We start from the raw sequence: 17,504 nt of genomic DNA, 5'->3' as shown, positions 1-17,504 counted from the left end.
CTGCACATTTGTCAATAGTTCTTTGTAAGTGTGTCACACAGAATTAGATGTGATACTAGATGCAGAATGGCTAGCCTAGAAGAGTGTAGGAACTTCACCTGCCCTGTGAATATTATTTTTATATTTATTAAGTCTAAGGTTACAAGGAAGCTACATCACACATGCGTGTAATATATGGTAATACTACTATACATTTCAGCAAAAATAAATAAAAAGAAATACTGCCCACCCAGTAAACATATGCCTCTGAGTAAGCATGAGATGAGAAATGTGAATCTGGACACTTGTGAGTCATAAATTTAATACTTCTTGTAGTTGGGGCTAAATATGACTCAAGAGTTTAAAAGTGAGTATTTTTCCTCACCCCTAAATACACTGCCATTCTTTACGGGAAATTTTAGATTTTCAAATTACTTTTAATTAATTGAAAATCTTGTCTTTTTAAACTTTTGATAACTATGTAAGATGCAGCTCTTATATCTTTTTTTTTCTTGGCTGTAACCTCACATTTTTTTAACTTCTAGATACTTTTTTAACATCACTAAATGCTTGTTACAATAATTTTATTCTACGTTATATTAAAAAAAATTTTTTTTTGCTTTATTTTGTTTGAACCTAAGTATAGAACTTTATGTTTATTCTTAGTATATTTCTTATTATATTTGATTCATCATTACAGACTATTGCTTTGGGGTATCAAATTGCTATTATAGTCAGCCTTCTGTCATCCAGTTTCCATGATAAGCCAAGGCCTGACCTTTCTTTTTTGGTTGCCATTAAAGAGTGAACTCCGGGAGTTGGTGATGGACAGGGAGGCCTGGCATGCTGCGATTCATTGGATCGCAAAGAGTCGGACACGACTGAGCGACTGATCCGATCTGAAAGATTCATTAAAGCTGAGTGCCGAAGAATTGATGCTTTTGAACTGTGGTGTTGGAGAAGACTCTTGAGAGTCCCTTGGACTGCAAGGAGATCCAACCAGTCTATTCTAAAGGAGATCAGTCCTGGGTGTTCTTTGGAAGGAATGATGCTAAAGCTGAAACTCCAGTACTTTGGCTACCTGATGCAAAGAGTTGACTCATTGGAAAAGACTCTGATGCTAGGAGGGATTGGGGGCAGGAGGAGAAGGGGACGACAGAGGATGAGATGGCTGGATGGCATCACTGACTCGATGGACGTGAGTTTGAGTGAACTCCTGGAGTTGGTGATGGACAGGGAGGCCTGGCGTGCTGCAATTCATGGGGTTGCAAAGAGTTGGACACGACTGAGTGACTGAACTGAACTGAAGACCGTTGTATGAACTGTATTTCACTGATTCTAAAAACATACATTTTCCCACACCTTTACATCATTAAAATTATGCCTTAAAATCAGTGAGATTGTCAAGAGACTAAGAAGACAAGCCATAGACTAAAAGAAAATATTTGCAAAAGACATCTGATAAAGGACTATTATCAAAAATATGCAAAGAACTCTTGAAACTCAACAATAAGAAGATGAATAATCCAATTAAAATATGGGCCAAAACCTCAATAGATATCTCAACAAAGAATCAGATCACACGTAAGTATAAAAAATATGTTCAACATTATATGTAATCAGGAAACTGAAAATTAAGACAACAATGGAATACCACTACAGAACTATTAGAATGGCCAAAATCCAGAACACTGACAATTCCAAATGCTGGAGAGGAGGTAGAGCACTAGAAACTCTTATTTATTGCTGGTTGAATGAAAAATAATAAGCTACTTTTGGAAGATATTTTTGTGGTTTCTTACTAACTAAACATACTGTTACCATATGATTTAGTAATCAAACTCTTTGAATTAAAAACATATATCCATACAAAAAACTGCGCACACACACACATACAACAACTTTATTCATAATTGCCAAAATGTAGAAACTGCCAAAAACCCTTCAGTAGGCAAGTCAATAAACTGTGGTACATTCAATCAACGAAATATTATTCAGCATTTGAAAGAAATGAGCTATCAAGCTATGAAAAGAATGGAGGCACCTTTAATGAATGTTACTAAGAAAAAGAAAGTGAAGTGAAAAATCGCTCAGTCACATCCGACTCTTTGCAACTGTGTAGTCCATGGAATTCTCCAGGCCAGAATACTGGAGTGGAGTGGGTAGCCTTTCCCTTCTCCTGGGGATATTCCCAACCCAGGGACTGAACCCAGGTCTCTTGCATTGCAGGCAGATTCTTTACCAGCTGAGCCACCAGGAAAGCCCAGGAATGCTGGAGTGGGTAGCCTATCCCTTCTCCAGAAGATCCTGACACAGGAATTGAATCAGGGTCTCCTGCATTGCAGGAGGATTCTTTACCAACTGAAATATCAGAGAAGCCCTACCAGTCATTCTGAAAAGACTATGGAATATATGATTCAGACTATTGAATCTAGAAAAGGAAAAACTTTAGACACAGTAAAAAAGATTAGTAGTTGCCAAGGTTGAGGATAAGAAAGGATGGAAAGGTGGAGAACAGATTATTTTTTTTTTTATCTGAAATGACTGTACAATACTACAGTCATGGATACATGGCATCATAATTTGTCCAAACCCACAGAATGTACAGCACCATACATGAACCAACTTTGGGTGATAATGATGTTTATCTGTTTTAACAAATGTACCACTCTGAGGCAGGAGGTTAATAATTGGGGAGGCTATGCATATGGGAGGATTAGGGGTATATGAGACTGTCCAATCAATTTTGCTATTAACCTAAACAGTTTCTAAAATATTCAGTCACTCAGTCATGTCCAACACTTTGCAACCCTATAGACTGCAGCACACTAGGCTCCCCTGTCCTTCACCATCTCCCAGAGTTTGCTCAAACTTATGTCCATCGAGTCAGTGATGCCATTGAACGATCTCATCTCTGTCGTCCTCTTCTCCTCCTGCCTTCAATCTTTCCCAGCATCAAGGTCTTTTCTAATGAGTCAGTTCTTCACATCAGGTGGCCAAAGTATTGGAGTTTTGGCTTCAGCATCAATCCTTTCAATTAATATTCAGGGTTGATTTCCTTTAGGATTGACTGGTTTGATCTCCTTGCAACCCAAGGGACTCTCAAAAGTATTATCCAACATCACAGTTTGAAAGCATCAATTCTTCAGAGCTCAGCTTTCTTTATGGTCCAACTCTCACATCCAACATGAATATTGGAAGAACCATAGCTTTGACTAGATGGACCTTTGTTGGCAAAGTAACGTCTCTGCTTTTTAATATGCTGTCTAAGTTTGTCATAGCTTTTCTTCCAAGGAGCAAACATCTTTTAATTTCATGGCTAAATTTCATTCTAAAATATAGGTTTATTAATTAAAAAAATGAAAAATCAATAGGATCTTAAAATCCCTGTTGGTCAGGTGACAATACTTGACATAGTGATTGTTACCTGTGCATGGACACAGTTGGTGCTGCTCATATTATCAGCACTTCAAATGAGTTATGTGCAGTGTTTGGATTTTTCTTATTAACTTTAAAACATCCTCAAAAAGATTATACTATGATTCACATTGGAAACAAAAAAAGTTACTATAGATATGAACAGCTCAGAAACAGATTGGTGGGGAGGGCGGGAGAGGGCTGTATATTGTGTGGCAAAGAATTGCCATTGGAGCAGATGACCAAAACTAAATTTTTTTTGAGAATACAGGACCTAGGTAAGGATAGTCACCACACATCATGAAGTCATGCTATATTTTATTTTTGAGATAAGCATGAAAACACTAGCATATGGCGGCAATGTATGTAAGAGGAATTTTTAAAATCCCTAAGACTAGAGCAAAAAAAAAGTTAAGCAGTGAGAAAAAGCTGGTGCGACAATGTCATGTAATTTAAGTGATAAAAATATAGCACCAAGTCGAGTCAAATAGGAAATGCTGACAAAGATTGAAGCTTCTTTAATGTGCCTCAGGATTAAACTGTCAGTGCTAAAGGAGCTGCTAAAGCGATCTAGGAGCATAAATAGGTCTAAAAGCCCTTTCAATAAGTGTAAAATAAAAAGTTCTAAGTGATTAGAAAGCAGCATAATAGTTTAAAAGGAAGCACTTTTTTCTTAGTAGTATACAAAATAATGGAAAATATTATAATCAGTAGCACCTCAAGTCAAAGAAATTCGCACCAGCTTACAGACGTAATCCATACATTCACTGATGATAAAACCCCCACCTTCCTTTAGAACAACTGACAAGTGAACTGGCTAGTAGGCATTTTCCCTTGATATATGTGATGGTCAGTGTAAAACAGTGCACACGCGAGATCCACACAGGACAATAAAAAAGACTTGCACGTGGTTGTTAAAGGGTGAATACAATCAACAGAGCCAAACTCATTACATTAAGTAATTCAATGACAGAAACTTGATGTACTTGGGTCAGTTAGGGAAGAACCAGCATAACGCCTCTTAAACATATTGTTTTGGTGAAATCTGTGTATCTGTGTCTGCACACTTTGAAACATTTGATCAGTTAAAAGAGTAAAATACCCTGATCTGGGAGGCATGGATATTTTCAAAAAACAAGTTGATGGTGACAAGACTCCCTAGTCTAAAGTTGAGAGTACCTAATCTAAGCACCTTCACTAGTAGAATGGCCTCCTTGTTGTTCTACCTACCCCCTCTTTTTCTCCCATCAATGTATTCTCCATGGTATTTTAAGTGCAAATGCACAAATACTAACCTGTTTTAACATCTGAGTCATTTCCTATTATTCTTAAGAAAAATTCAAAATGCCTTCCCCTGGCTTGAACCAGATTACCTTTCTAGCCACATCGCACTACATGATTGTGTTCTTGACTCCAGATATTTTTAAAAAATGTTCAGTACTGTATTTGAGCCATGTTCCCACTCATCAGTGATTACTCTGCTTGGTGTTCACTTACCATTTTCCCTCATTCAGTAAGTGCCTCTTCATCTTTCAGTGGCAATTCACTTGTCATTTTCTGAGAGAAGCCTTTCCCAGTCTCTCTGACTAGGTCGAGTTCACCCATCTCACACACTTTAAGTACCATGTCTCTCTAAATCTCATTGTATTTAACATAGTTGTAATTTTTCACTTATTTGTGCAGTTTTTGGACCAATATTTTATCTGCTCCCTCCCCCAGATAAGCTACAAGCTCCATTAATATAGGGACCATCTTCCTACTCAGCAGTGTCATCTCCAGTACTATTCCTGAATTACATAGATGATCAATAAATATTGAATAAATTGATGATTCAGTTCAGTTCAGTCACTCAGTCATGTCCGACTCTTTGCGACCCCATGAATCACAGCACACCAGGCCTCTCTGTCCACCAACTCCCGGAGTTCACTCAAACTCACGTCCATCAAGTCAGTGATGCCATCCAGCCATCTCATCCTCTGTCATCCCCTTTTCCTTCTGCCTTCAATCCCTCCCAGCATCAGAGTCTTTTCCAACGAGTCAACTCTTCACATGACGTGGCCAAAGTACTGGAGTTTCAGCTTTAGCATCATTCCCTCCAAAGAACACCCAGAACTGATCTCCTTTAGAATGGACTGGTTGGATCTCCTTGCAGTCCAAGGGACTCTCAAGAGTCTTATCCAACACCACAGTTCAAAAGCATCAGTTCTTCGGTGCTCAGCTTTCTCCACAGTCCAACTCTCACATCCATACATGACTACTGGAAAAACCATAGCCTTGACCAGACGGACCTTTGTTTGCAAAGTAATGTCTCTGCTTTTAAAAATGCTATCTACCTTGGTCATAATTTTCCTTCCAAGGAGCAAGTGTCTTTTAATTTCATGGCTGCAATCACCATCTGCAGTGATTTTGGAGCCCCAAAAAATAAAGTCTGTTACTATTTCCACTGTTTCCCATGAAGTGATGGGACCAGATGCCATGATCTTCGTTTTCGGAATGTTGAGCTTTAAGCCAACTTTTTCACCCTCCTCTTTAACTTTCACCAAGAGGCTCTTTAGTTCCTCTTCACTTTCTGCCATAAGGGTGGTGTCATCTGCATATCTGAGGTTATTGATATTTCTCCCGGCAATCTTGACTCCAGCTTGTGCTTCTTCCAACCCAACGTTTCTCATGATGTACTCTGCATATAAGTTAAATAAGCAGGGTGACAATATACAGCCTTGACGTACTCCTTTTCCCATTTGGAACCAGTCTGTTGTTCCATGTCCAGTTCTAACTGTCGCTTCCTGACCTGCATACAGGTTTCTCAAAAGGCAGATCAGGTGGTCTGGTATTCCCATGTCTTTCAGAATTTTCCACAGTTTATTGTGATCCACACAGTCAAAGGCTTTGGCATAGTCAATAAAGCAGAAATAGATGTTTTTCTGGAACTCTCTTGCTTTTTTGATGATCCAGCAGATGTTGGCAATTTGATCTCTGGTTCCTCTGCCTTTTCTAAAACCAGCTTGAACATCTGAAATACAAGAACTATTTTTTTCAAAGATAAACATGTTTATAAACCCAAACAGAGTATAAAATAATAATAACACAAGCAGAGTTAAGGTAGTAGAAAATAATAGGTTTAAGTTATAAGAACAGTAATCAAATTTAAAATTGTCTGGGAGTTTTGTATATTTCAAGAGAGAGGTTGAAATCTTATTTAATTTCAAACTATTGAGCCAAACATGCTTGACACTATTTCAAGACTAGAAACTGAAAGAATGAAGTAGAATTGGAATGTATAAGTTCCAAAGAAGGAGAGATAAAAATACAAAACAAAATAAAACTCTATAAAAATGTAAATGGATTAAACTCAATAATTAAAAGGCAGATTATGAAATGACATTTTTTTACATCCAAATATATCCTCCTGAGAAGAAAGCATGTACATATAAGACCACAGGAAATTTTAAAGTAAAGGATAGAGATAATATCCCAGGTAACTACTAACAAAAAGCAGGCTGGAACAGCTATTTTAATGGTAGATAAAATAAGTTTAAGACATCTTGATAAAAATTTCAGTTCACCAGAAATACACTACATTCAAAATGTATATTGACCTTTGAGACTGTAACAAAACAGTCTCAAAAAAAAAAAAAAAATGATATGACTGGAAGTTGACAAATCCACAACCTTTCTCAATTACTGATAATTCTAGCAGGAAAAAATCAACAATGAATATGAGCATGATTTAATAAAAATGTTAAGACCTTTACATGCAGCAGTCAAAAATACACAGTCTTCTTAAGTAGACAGAATATTTGTGACACTTATCTCTAAACCAAGTCATAAAACCAGATTCAAAGAAGAAATAACATTGTTTGGCCAGAGTGTAATTAAGGTCCAAGTTAATTACAAAAATAAAATGTTTTATAACATTTGTCTGTTTGGAAACTATTTGGCAGTACCTCAAAGGGTAACTTAGAGTTACCACATGGACCTCACAATTTCAATTCCCAGGTGTATAACAAAAGAATTAAAAACATATGTCCTCACAAAGATGTATACACTAATGTTTATGACAGCATTATTTATAATAGCCAAAAAAGTGAAACCAACCCACTGTCCATCAATTGCTGAACAGATAGACAATATGTGCTATATCTACCCAACTGAATATTATTAAGCAGTGAAAAGGAATGAAATATTGGCACATGCTTTAACGTTTGCACTTTGAAATTATGCTATGGGAATGAAGCCAGCTATAAAACACCGTATATTATATGATACTGTTTATATGAAATGTCCAGAATAGGGAAATCTATGGAGACAACATATATTAGTCATTGCCAAGAGAGGGAAGCAGAAAGAAATGGTGAGTGACTGCTAATAGGTATGAAGTTTGTTTTTGGAGTGGTGAAAATGTTCTGTAATTAGTAGTGATGTTTGTGCAATTTTTATGAACCTGATAAAATCACTATATTGTGTATGTTTTAGCACTGACAGTGATATAAGTAGAACCACTCCTATTTCTACCCTTGGTTCCCAGATTCATTAAATCTTCCTATAAAGGAAGAGTACCATTAAAGGATCTTTGATTCAAAGTATACAGTGTTCTGTGTTCTAAGGAATGGCACTTAATCCTTCTCAAGTGTTGCCTCTAAGCTGGCTCTTCAGTTCTCTTGTTACCAGGTCTTTTTAACTCTCTATCAGCCCAGCAATTGCTAGGTAGTATGAAATATGATGGGGGCTTCTCTGGTGACTTAGATAGTAAAGAATCTGCCTACAATACAGGACACCTAGATATGATCCCTAGGTCAGGAAGATCCCCAGGAGGAGGAAATGGCTACCCACTCCAGTATTCTTGCCTGGAGAATCCTATGGACAGAGGAGCCTGGCTGGCTACAGTCCATGGGGTCACAAATAGTCGGACATGACCAAGCAACTGACACTTTCACTTTCACTTCATGGTATATGATAGGTCCAGTGGAGCCCATGGTCATGGGCCTACTTCCTATCTTTTTATTCTGTAAAGTGGGTCCCTGTTCTGGTGGAATATTATGTGGAATTCAGTGCTAGTTGATCAAACACAACGAGCCTCCAGAGAATAGTATTAGAGGAAAAAGAAACTCATACCTAGGTGTAAGTTTGTTCCTGTCAATATGAATTGCTGGTCCTTCCAATGTGGAAAGGTTCCAGTGTAAGCCCTGCAAACATTTTCTCCCATCTCGCTGCCTATGACTGGGTTATGCACCCATACTTAACTAGTCATTGTGGCCCAGATGGTGGAATTGGCTGACTAAACTAAATCGATTATATTCTACTCAAATCACAGTGGTAAGGATGGAGAGGGAAGCTCACCCCTCAAAATTTATAATGTTATTAGGAAAAAGAAAATGAAAGGTAGGCAGTCAAAAATGACAAAAAGATGGGATAGGGAAAGATAGATAAATAAATGGATAAATAGATAGACAGACTAGATTAACTGGTTCCTCCTCTCACTCTTCAAAAATTTTCTTGTTTCCATGGAATAATGTAGAGCTGGAATTCCACTGATGAAGAACAAATCTTTACCAATGCACTTGTTACCAAAAAACAGCTGCCTAAATTTAAGAATCATACCGATAGAGGAAAAACATTTCCTAAGTTTGGAAAATCTATTTATCTGAGATTCAAGGCCACAGAGAAGTCAAGCCTAAGGTAGGAACCACACACTATTGCGGAATATAAACATGAATAAATTACAATCCTGCTCACACACACACACACACACACACACAAAAGACCTTAAAATTCAATGGAGATCATTTGAATTTCAGACAAGAATTGCCCATACTCTCTGGAAACCAGCAAAAGTCTGCCCTACTGTCTTAAAATTTTACATATTTTCTAAAGATCGTAGGTGTGTTCTTTTCTTGTTCTTCACTAAATTGAATGTTAGGCAGATCCTGGCTAATGTTACATGTTAGCTTATTGATGATAATTGCCCTTTAAAAAGTAGCAGACATACTTAGCAAAAGAAAAAAACCACATTTGGGGGGAAAAAATTCCTTCGGGGTAGGGAGTCACTACAATTTTTTTAAATTGAAGAGAAAAATACTATAATCTAGTTTCCAAGATGAATAATGACTTGAGGTAGGTGAAGTCCAAAAAGTTGACCAACTAAAGGCTAAGGGATCTTCCTGGCCCTTCTCTGAGCCCTCCTATTCCTGGAATCTCCATTTCTAACTTTCACACTACATATAGGAGGTCAAGTGATAATTAATATCACACTCTAACTGGCTTTCTGTGGTTTTAAATTATCTACTTAAAAACAATGCATTGTGGATTTCTAATCAATTTAACAAAATAAGTGAGATAAGATATAGCAAGACATTTTCTATTATCCAATTTTAAGACAAACAAACAAATACCCCAGGTAATAGATCTGAAGAGGGTACTTGAAGTCAGAGATTGACAAGTTGCATGAGGTGAGTGATTTATAAAAGAATAAAAAAAAAAAAAAAACTAGAGCTCTTACTCTCTGGGACCCCGAGCTTTAAAGCTCATACCAGTCAGAGAATCCATGCTTGTGGTCTATGCATATGAAAAGCCAGAACTGAGTTATCTACCTAAAGCCAGGAGTGAAGACAAACTTCTCTGGTCTTGAGATAAGAATCGGAAGAATTCTAATCACTGTCTAGAGAAACAGTAAGGACACCTGCTATATACTAAGAATTATGAAAGAGTCGCTCTTGAGAAATCAGAATGCCAAACTCTATGAGATAAATGTGTGAGGTACCCATTCATACCACCCATGTAGTATAACTCATTTATACACCAAGAAGTTTATAATCTAGTTAAAAAAAACTAGTTAAAAACTAGTTTAAAAACTAGTTTAGAATCATTGAAACTTACAAGGCCCTGACAAAAGTGAATGCAAAGAGTTGCTGAGGACTCTACCACACAAGGAAACCAATCCCAAGAGGGAGATTTAGCAGACAGAACAAGCAAAAGGATTAACACATTCTCAACTGAAAATAATAATTTGGTCTGAAAGAGGCTTGGAAGTAAGTTAAATACCCTTAAAAAGATACAGGAATAGAAATCAAAAGACAAGAACAGGATAGTTCAGGAAAAGGAAAGATAGCAGATTTTAAAAATTGATATTCTAGAAATTAAATGACCTTTGATGTTACAACTTATGATGTAAACCATAGAGAGAGAACTGAAGAGAGATTTAGGAAATCAACAGATGGGAGTTTGAGGAAAATTGCCATAACGCATTACAGAGAGAGAGAAATAAATGGAAAATATGAAAGAGAAACTAAGAGCCATAAAGGATAGATGAGGAACTTTGAGAAGACTTCCAAAAAGAGAAAATATAACGAATGAGGGAGGAAATTTTTTGAATAAAAAGGGCTGAGAACTTTGTAGAGTTGAAGAAAGACAGTCTGACATTGAAGAAACCTGTGAAATCCTAAGAAAAATATAAAAACAAACCTGTACAGAGAAACAAATCTAGGCCTGGACATTCGTAAATAAATTGTGGAAAATAATAGATAAAAGTAAAAATCCTATTTAGAATGTCAATCAGATTTAGAGAAGAGGGACTACCCTGGTGGTCCATGGTTAAGACTCCACACACAGATTTAGAGAAGAATTCTAGTTAGAGCAATAAAAAATAATAAAAGAATATCTTGAGAAATGAATGAAAATATCCTTATATCAGAATTCTTTAAAACACCAAACCAGGGTTCGATCCCTGGGTCGGGAGGATCCCCTGGAGAAGGAGATGGCAACCCACTTCAGTGTTCTTGCCTGGGGAGTCCCATGGACGGAGGACCCTGGAGGGCTGCACTATCCACGGGGTCGCAAGGAGTCGGACGCAACTGAACGACTTCACTTTCACACATATATGTATATATCTCTTAGATGCACGGAACGGGTTGATGATTTCCAAAGATGGGAGGGGTAGGAGGCAGAAAGAATGAACTGTTATCTCCTTGTTGTTTAAATAAATTGAATTTTAACAGAAAAAAAAAAAAAAAACACCAAACCAAGAATTTAAAAAATCATTTTCAAAGGTTAAGAGACTATACTATTTAGAGACTGCAATCGTTAATTTTATATGTCAATTTAGCTAGACCAGAGTACCCAAATATTTGGTCACACATTTGTGTTTTTTTCCAACAAGATTAACATTTAAACCAGCAGACTCTGAGTAAAGCATATTACTTGCCATGTTGTAGGTGAAGTGGTTGAAAGTGAAAGGGTTAGTCACTCACCCCGTGGGCTTTGTGGACTGTAGCCTGCCAGGCTCCTCTGTCCATGGAATTCTCTGGGCAAGAATACTGGAGTGGGTTGCCATTTCCTTCTTCAGGGGATCTTCCCAACCCAGGGACCAAACCCAAGTCTCTGCATTGTAGGCAGATTCTTTACTGTTTGAGCCACCAGGGATGTAGGTCAGCTTCATCTAATCAGTTGAAGGTCTTAATAGAAAAAACTACCTGACCTTCAACTGATTAGATGAAACTCACCTACATCTTTGGTGGCTCAGACGGTAAAGAATCTGCCTATAATGCAGAGACTTGGGTTTGGTCAGAGAAAGAGTTCTGTCAGCAGATGGCCTTCCAACTCAAACTGCAATTCTTCCCTGGGTTTCCTCCACAATCTCATGGTTTCATGAGCCACTTCAATCTTTTTCTCCTCAGCTCTATTTTCTCATTTCCTCCCCTCCTCTCCTCTCCCCTTCTCCCCCCACCACCTTTCTCTCCTGTTTCAGTGGAGAACCCTAATAGACCTACACTAAAAAGTCATGTATTAAAAGCTATAGTTCAATAAGGAAAAAAAAAAATAACAACTCAGAAGTAAGGGATGAATTACCAAATGACAAGGATAATAAAGAGAAAAAAGCAAAAAAAAACAGTAACATGCCAACAAATATAAATAAATATCAACTGTTTAAAAAAGAAGGAACAATAAAATATTAAGACATCAGTACTTGGGAAATAGGTGGGAGGTACTCAGAGTAAAAATGATCTAAGTTTCTTATACCAACAACCTTGATCTCATCAAGTATACATTTAAAATTTTAGGGGTAGCCACTTTAAAAAGTAGGTTTTAGATTACTTTCTGAAAGGGCAGATTAAAGAAAATTCACTTAAACCAGGACAGAAAAAGAAAAGAAGTAAAGCAAAGGAAAAAAAAAATGAAAGAAAATTTGAAAGCATGGTAATAATAATAAATGTCAATAATCTCAATAAATGTCAATAGATTAAATTTGCTTATTAAGACACAGAAGTTCTCAGATTGAATAAAATACAAAATCCACAAGGATAGGTTTTACATAATGTGGACTAAAAAGAGGAAGTTATAGAAAGAGAATTAATGTAACTTTTGAAAAACTCCCAAAGCAATTCTTTATATATAATACATATATATTCAAATATACTAGTTTATAATATATAATATAATATAAAACAAATATATAATATATTCAAATATACTAGAACTACAAGATGCAGTTGTACACATCTATTAATATTTCAGGTTGGTGCTTGTCTCTGGGGAATGTGGAAAAGGGCAAAAAGAGAAAAACACTCTGATCTGCAGTTTCAGTACTTTCTTGGTTATCACCTGCCATGTCAGGTCAGTACCATCTGGATGCCCACCTGTCCTATGCCAAGGCTGAAAACAGATTCTACAGTGTTACCTGGAATGAGTTAAGAAATGGTCTTTGTGGAGCAAAGAGAAAACGTGTAGAGACCACAATCTGCCGGTGCCGAGTCTCCATCACTCCACCATCCTACCGAGACCTGTGAGCCTATGGGCTGGTGGAGACACACTGCCCTCCTGTTTTTTGCTTTTCTTTAGAGGGTAAGGCAAGAAAGCTGATTTATTAGTAGGGGAATACACTGGTTGCTTCGTTGCCAGGTCAGGATTTTGGATGTCAGCTGTTTACAGAGTTGTCTGGGAAGATCAACTGGTGTTCACATGAAGGTCCTGGGGCCCACAGAAATATGCTGAACCCCTGCCCAGGTTGAGACCAATGAGTGCCAAGGGAAGCTGAACTTGGGTGTAGACTCTCCAGCAAGGAGATGTGGGTGCTTCTGGTCTCAGCTGCACTGTTGCCCAAGCACCCAGCATGGGCCCTAAGATCATTTTCAGAAAACATGTATCGATGCACTTTGGTATCTGTAATGTTTTATTTCTTTAAAAAAAAAAAAGCAGGGGTGTCGGGGGACAGAAGTGGAGAGGCTGCTGCTGCTGCTGCTAATCGCTTCAGTCGTGTCCGACTCTGTGTGACCCCAGAGACTGAAACCCACCAGGCTCCCCCGTCCCTGGGATTCTCCAGGCAAGAACACTGGAGTGGGTTGCCATTTCCTTCTCCAATGCAGGAAAGTGAAAAGTGAAAGAGAAGTCGCTCAGTCGTGTCCGACTCTTAGTGACCCCATGGACTACAGCCTACCAGGCTCCTCCATCCCATGGGATTTTCCAGGCAAGAGTACTGGAGTGGGGTGCCATCTAAAACAAAGACCACAAAATCCTAACAGTTGTTCAGCCTCAGTGATGTGTGGATTAATGCTTGTTTCACTCCCTTCTGCACTGTGCTTGAAAGACAGTCTATAAAGTGATATTTCAAAGACCCCTTCTTCATCTTCCAATCTGACTGCTTCCCTAAAATGTAATAATCACTACTAAGATTTTGGGTTTTTCCAGGTCATATTTTTTCTATGGGCTAAAATATGAACACGTACAAATATAGATTGTGTGTCTGGTGGAAGAGAGTTGTTCTTGCTGTCATTTTGCGTTTTGATGTTTCCATTTGAACTTCTGTAGCTTCCGGATTGTTCCATGTTGTGTTGGCTTTGTGGCCCTTTGTGACTATGATAGATTGGGAATTAGTCTCTGATAACATTAATGTAATAGAATAAAAAGCCAAAGTCTAATTCACGCACTGTAAAAAGATGGTTAAGAAATTTGATCTGAAGCGTTGCTGGATGATGTCTTTCATTGTCATTATCATCCATTAGAAGTCAAACAGATCCTGAAAACATTCTGTTTCGTTCTCCACATAGAAGCTAGTTTTGATCGAACATAGGTCTTGTGACCAACTTGCTTCCTGTGATTTCACTTTTGTTCAATCTCGACGAAAGGAAGGGAGAGTGTTTTGAGCATGGGCAGAGGCACACGTGCTTGCTCTGTCACTTTCTCCTGATGCTAATATCTTTTCATCTTCTGCTTCCTTCCCTGAGAACAAGAAAAACATTCCTCCTTGGTTGAAGCGCTAATTCACAGTCTTCTTATCACTTTTTAGTCTATTCTAGAATGTCTCTTTCTATCCATTGAAGATGGCTAAAGTAAAATGCCTCCTTTTACACTTCTTAAAAGTAATTTTTTATTTATACCACAACCCTGGAAGTTTCACTTTTTTTACCTGAAGGAATCTCCCCCTGGCCACCCGCTTCCCTTCAGAAGGCCACTGTTTGATCTAGTTACATTTTGACATGGGAAACAGTTTCAGCAGTTCTGGTGAAAATTTTGCTGATTTTTGCAAAGAATAAAAACAGAAATGGCTGGTGCATTTGGCAAGAACCCTTAGACCTAAGGAGTTAGCCCCTGATATATTCCTGCTCCACAAGTCATTTGTTCTGCTTTATGAACTTGGCCAAGCAAGTCTTTCTGTTTCATGGCAAAACAGCTGGTAAAGGGGAAAAGACCAGCACACCAGGAGGGAGCACGTATTGTGTTCTTTAACCAACTTTAAAAAATATGTTTTATGTCAGTATCTAAATTACATGGCTCAGGCTAGTATTTTTTACTTTTATTATTCAGACTCTTCTGAAAGTGGGTGTGAACTAATCTTTTTGTTTTTATTTCTGCATTGACGTTGATGAGTTAGATATTATGTATGACTGGTTCAGATGTCACATATTGATGTGGGGCATAAGTGTCAGCATTTAGATGGAGAATAATTGGATTCATATCTGTGTTATGTTTTCAAATTGCTGGGTCAGTTCTGGGTCTCCTGCTGTAAATTTTTCACTGCAGGTCTAAGTAAAAGGAATGTGACAGATTTAATACCTAGAATAAGTTATTAACTGTAAAGATGCATAAAACAGTGGCACTGCCAAGCAGAGAACATTGCACTGCTCATAATTCTATAAATGAAAACTAAAGTGTTTTTTATATCAGTGAAATATTTTTCTTCATTAACTCTCTTGCATTACTCAAGAAAAATCTTTATGTCTGATGTCAAGTGGAACAATCACTTTTATTTGGGCCATTTAACTCATGAATGTTTAAACTCTAACATCCAAGTGTGAGAGGATGAATCTGCTGAGGGAAGGGAACTGTTTGTAATGTTTCACTCCCTGGAGGTCAAGAGGCTACTGTTGACTACAGCCATGATCTTTCCAGAGAACCTTAGCTAGGCAGAATCCCGTTAGAAAGACTGAAATATTGTCATTTGTGATCACAGTGTACTTGCCTTTCTATCATGGACAGAAAGACAGAATTGAAGTCTAGCCCCACCAATTTAGAAAATCATTAGACAGGAAGAAAGGAAGGGACAAAGAAGAAGAAAACAAAGAAGCCAAGAATCCAGGAGGAAAAGAGATCACACCTCCTGCACACACCAGCGTTTTGAGTAGTGGCTGGTACCAGTGGTTAGGTTGGGTTTTTCTGTGGCAGAATGTCAGCAGTGACTGTTCTGTACCTGCGTGTCTACGCCACCCCCACCCTGAGAAAAGTCTCTGTTTCTGCAGCACCTTTTATCACACAAGCTCAGGGTAAACAGGGAAATTCAATGCTACAACTAAATTCACTCTGCCATTCATTTTATTAGTTAAACATTGACTGAATACCCCCTGTAGAAGAAGCCAGTCCCAGTTAATAAAGAGTATAGTATAAGTTACACAGAAGTTTCTCAAACTTCAGTCATTCAATACCACTTTCTCTATTTATTTAGCATACTTTTATAGAGGCACCATTTTAAGCACTTTATGAATACTAGCCCACTTAATCTGCTTTAACAATCCAGTGCCCCCCTTTATTACAGATGATGAAACTGAGGCTCAAAGAAATTAAGTAACTTGCCCCAGGTCACACCTTCACAAATTTTGCCATATCCATATCTCATTCATGTGTTATCTTTTTTTTTTAATTATTCACATTTTCCTACTTAAGTGAAAGGGTATTTAAGAAATCTTATCAGTGCCATAAATGAAAAGCAAACAGTCTCCGTGGCTTATATTACACTTATATTTTCAAATATATTTGAAGATAAATATATATGACATTTCATGTAACTCATTAGTGTGGCTATAATTTTTTTTTTCATGAAATATAACAAGTGTTGGTGAGGAAATGGAAAAATTGGAACTCTCATATACTGCTATTAGGAATGTAAAATGGTGTAGCCACTGTGAAAAACAGTATGGAGACACCTCAAAAAATTAAGCCTAGAGTTTCCATAAGACCAGCAATTCCACTGTTAGATATATTACCCAAAAGACTTGCAAACAGGAACTCAAACAAATACTTACAGATGGATATTCATAGCAGCATGATTCATAAAAGCCAAATAGTGGAAACAACCCAAATGGCCATCAATTGATGGATGAATAAACAAAATGTGGTACATTCACACAATGCTATATTCAGTTCAGTTCAGTCTCTCAGTCGTCTCTGACTCTTTGCGACTCCATGAATCGCAGCGTGCCATGCCTCCCTGTCCGTCTCCAACTCCCAGAGTTCACCCAAACCCATGTCCATCAAGTCGGTGATGCCATCCAGCCATCTTATCCTCTGTCGTCCCCTTCTCCTCCTGCCCCCAATCCCTCCCAGCATCAGAGTCTTTTCCAATGAGTCAACTCTTCCCATGAGGTGGCTAAAATATTGGAGTTTCAGCTTTAGCATCATTCCTTCCAAAGAACATCCAGGACTGATCTCCTTTAGAATGAACTGGTTGGATCTCCTTGCAGCCATGATCTTCATTTTCTGAATGTTGAGCTTTAAGCCAACTTTTTCACTCTCCTCTTTCACTTTCATCAAGAGGCTTTTTAGTTCCTCTTCACTTTCTCCATAAGAGTGGTGTCATCTGCATATCCGAAGTTATTGATATTTCTCCCAGCAATCTTGATTCCAGC

Source organism: Bos taurus, chromosome 7, assembly GCF_002263795.3.
Source record: "Bos taurus isolate L1 Dominette 01449 registration number 42190680 breed Hereford chromosome 7, ARS-UCD2.0, whole genome shotgun sequence".
NCBI classification, from domain to species: domain Eukaryota; kingdom Metazoa; phylum Chordata; class Mammalia; order Artiodactyla; family Bovidae; genus Bos; species Bos taurus.
Note: the sequence above shows the minus strand (reverse complement) of the source record.